Raw genomic sequence first — 4,570 nt, 5'->3', positions numbered from 1 at the left:
TTAACTAAACGATACCTCGTTAATTTAATATATAGACTTATAATTTGACGTATTTATATATCACCACATACGCTTGACTGGGTACGGTGGGCGGGATATCTATAAATACCAATAATTGTTCGTTTTACCGGACACGGAACTGGATTAATAGTTAATAGACTTGTTGAAACAGGGGTGGATTACATTCAAGGGTAATTGGTGTAATTGTTAACAAAGTAGTAAAACCTTGGTTTACACGCAGTCGATAACCTGGTGTATTCATTAAACAAAGTATTAAGACCTTGTTACAATTCGAATCCCCAATTAGTTGGAATATTTGACTTCGGGAATAAGAATAATTTGACGAAGACTTTCGCACTTTATATTTATGACTGATGGACTATTATGGACAAATCCGTATGGACATATCGAATAATCCAGGACAAAGGATAATTAACCCATGGGAATAAACTAAAAATCAACACGTCAACCATAATGATTACGGAAGTTTAAATAAGCATAATTCCTTTATTTCAGATTTAATTTCCTTTATTTTATATTTAATTGCACTTTTAATTACCGCACTTTTATTTATTGTCATTGTATTTAATTGCACTTTTAATTATCGTACTCTTTGATTGTCGTACTTTTTATTTATCGCATTTTTATTTATCTCAATTTCATTATCGTTATTTACTTACGCTTTAAATTAAGTTATATTTATTTTTAATATTTTACATTAGGTTTTAACTGCGACTAAAGTTTTAAAAATCGACAAACCGGTCATTAAACGGTAAAAACCCCCTTTTATAATAATAATATCACTTATATATATATTTGTATTTTTATAAATTTAAAACTAATATAGCGTTAAGCTTGTTTAAGAGTTCCCTGTGGACGAACCGGACTTACTAAAAACTACGCTACTGTACGATTATGTACACTGCCTATAAGTGTTGTAGCAAGGTTTAGGTATATCCATTCTATAAATAAATAAATATCTTGTGTAAAATTGTATCATATTTAATAGTATTTCGTTATAAAAATAAAACCTGCCTTCAAAGAATCCTGATGATTCTATTTCTGATGAAATCTTTAGCGAATACCTTGCTTCTGACTCCAAACTCTTTAGTAAAACCTTGGTTTACACGCAGTCGATAACCTGGTGTATTCATTAAACAAAGTATTAAGACCTTGTTACAATTCGAATCCCCAATTAGTTGGAATATTTGACTTCGGGAATAAGAATAATTTGACAAAGACTTTCGCACTTTATATTTATGACTGATGGACTATTATGGACAAATCCGTATGGACATATCGAATAATCCAGGACAAAGGATAATTAACCCATGGGAATAAGCTAAAAATCAACACATCAACCATTATGATTACGGAAGTTTAAATAAGCATAATTCCTTTATTTTAGATTTAATTTCCTTTATTTTATATTTAATTGCACTTTTAATTATCGCACTTTTATTTATTGTCATTGCATTTAATTGCACTTTTAATTATCGTACTCTTTAATTGTCGTACTTTTTATTTATCGCATTTTTATTTATCGCAATTTCATTATCGTTATTTACTTTACGCTTTAAATTAAGTTATATTTATTTTTAATATTTTACATTAGGTTTTAACTGCGACTAAAGTTTTAAAAATAGACAAACCGGTCATTAAACGGTAAAAACCCCCTTTTATAATAATAATATCACTTATATATATTTGTATTTTTATAAATTTAAAACTAATATAGCGTTAAGCTTGTTTAAGAGTTCCCTGTGGACGAACTAGACTTACTAAAAACTACACTACTGTACGATTAGGTACACTGTCTATAAGTGTTGTAGCAAGGTTTAGGTATATCCATTCTATAAATAAATAAATATCTTGTGTAAAATTGTATCATATTTAATAGTATTTCGTTATAAAAATAATACTATTTCCTAGTACACCTCGCACACATCAAGTATTTTTGAAATAAAATTTATATTTTTATAAACTAAAAATAAAAATACTTTCATAGCACCAAAAACATAAAAAAAAAAAAAAAAAAACAAACAAACAAACGCCAATATGTTTGGAAACTTTGGTAAAATTTAATCATTTTTCTACGCTAATCACCCTCAATAATTTAAATTGTTACTGATTTCTTGCTTAAGGACAAGCAACGCTCAAGTGTGGGAATATTTGATAATGCTAAAAACGAACATATATTTCATAGCATTATCCCTCAAGAAAGACAAGCTTTTAGTTGCAATTGTTCTATTTACAAGTGATATTCGTTTAATTAATAAAAGGTGAAGACAAAAGACAGATTCGAAGAATTGAAGACGCAAACGACCAAAAAGCTCAAAAGTACAAAATACAATCAAAGTGTTTCCAATTATTGATAAGAAACGTCTCAAAATTACAAGAGTACAAGACGCAAAACGCAAAGTACAAGATATTAAATTATACGCAAGGACGTTCGAAAATCCAGAACCGGGACCAAAGTCAACTCTCAACGCTCGATGCAACGGACTAAAAATTACAAGTTAACTATGCACATAAATATAATATAATATTTAAATAATTCTTATAATTATTTATATATTATATTTATTTATTAAAACGTCGACAAGCAAAGAAACAATAATATGTGAGCTGCTACCTACCCCCATGCGATCGCATGGCCTGGAGGCACAAAAGCCATGCGATCGCATGGCCCTGAAATCCAGGCCTGGTCCTATAAAGTTCGCGAGTTTTGGACGAAATTTACACATCTTTTTCTTCTTTCTCTCATACGTAAGATATATATATATATTTATATTTTAATTTTAATTTTAATTTTAATTTTAATTTTAAATTCTAATAATAAGGGTATGTTAGCGAATGTTGTAAGGGTGTAATTCGAAATTCTGTCCGTGTAACGCTACGCTATTTTTAATCACTGTAAGTTATGGTTAATGTTATTTTTAAATTAATGTCTCGTAGCTAAGTTATTATTATGCTTATTTAATGCCGAAGTAATCATGATGTTAGACTAAATATTAAAATTGGGTAATTGGGCTTTGTACCGTAATTGGGGTTTGGACAAAAGAACGACACTTGTGGAAATTAGACTATGGGCTATTAATGGGTTTTTATATTAACTAAACGATACCTCGTTAATATAATATATAGACTTATAATTTGATGTATTTAAATATAACCACATACGCTTGACTGGGTACGGTGGGCGGGATATCTATAAATACCAATAATTGTTCATTTTACCGGACACGAAACTTGATTAATAGTTAATAGACTTGTTGAAACAGGGGTGGATTACATTCAAGTGTAATTGGTGTAATTGTTAACAAAGTAGTAAAACCTTGGTTTACACGCAGTCGATAACCTGGTGTATTCATTAAACAAAGTATTAAAACCTTGTTACAATTCGAATCCCCAATTAGTAAGAATATTTGACTTCGGGAATAAGAATAATTTGATGAAGACTTTCGCACTTTATATTTATGACTGATGGACTATTATGGACAAATCCATATGGACATATCGAATAATCCAGGGCAAAGGACAATTAACACATGGGAATAAACTAAAAACAACACGTCAAACATCATGATTACGGAAGTTTAAATAAGCATAATTCCTTTATTTCATATTTAATTTCCTTTATTTTATATTTAATTGCACTTTTAATTATCGCACTTTTATTTATTGTCATTATATTTAATTGCACTTTTAATTATCGTACTCTTTAATTGTCGTACTTTTTATTTATCGCATTTTTATTTATCGCAATTTCATTATCGTTATTTACTTTACTCTTTAAATTAAGTCTTTTATTTATTTAATATTTTACATTAGGTTTTAACTACGACTAAAGTTTTAAAATCGACAAACCGGTCATTAAACGGTAAAAACCCCCTTTTATAATAATAATACTACTTATATATATTTTTGTATTTTTACAAATATAGTTTTTAAAATTATAGCGTTAAGCTTGTTTTATTTTCCCTGTGGAAGGAACCGGACTTACTAAAAACTACACTACTGTACGATTAGGTACACTGCCTATAAGTGTTGTAGCAAGGTTTAGGTATATCAATTCTATAAATAAATAAATAACTTGTGTAAAATTGTATCGTATTTAATAGTATTTCCTAATAAAAATATAACTATTTCGTATACACCTCTACGCACATCAAGTATTTTTGATAATATTTGATTGATTAAAGTGGGATAAATGAAAATAAAAGGTGTACTAGTAAATGTTAAATTTTCCCACACTTGGCTTTTAATAGTATTTCATGACCAAAAATACTTGATGTGTGCGAGGTGTACTAGGAAATAGTATTATTTTTATAACGAAATACTATTAAATATGATACAATTTTACACAAGATATTTATTTATTTATAGAATGGATATACCTAAACGTTGCTACAACACTTATAAGCAGTGTACCTAATCGTACAGTAGTGTAGTTTTTAGTAAGTCTGGTTCGTCCACGGGGAACTCTTAAACAAGCTTAACGCTATATTAGTTTTAAATTTATAAAAATACAAATATATATAAGTGATATTATTATTATAAAAGGGGG

Source organism: Rutidosis leptorrhynchoides, chromosome 5, assembly GCF_046630445.1.
Source record: "Rutidosis leptorrhynchoides isolate AG116_Rl617_1_P2 chromosome 5, CSIRO_AGI_Rlap_v1, whole genome shotgun sequence".
Classification (NCBI taxonomy): domain Eukaryota; kingdom Viridiplantae; phylum Streptophyta; class Magnoliopsida; order Asterales; family Asteraceae; genus Rutidosis; species Rutidosis leptorrhynchoides.
This window is presented reverse-complemented; position numbering follows the sequence as displayed.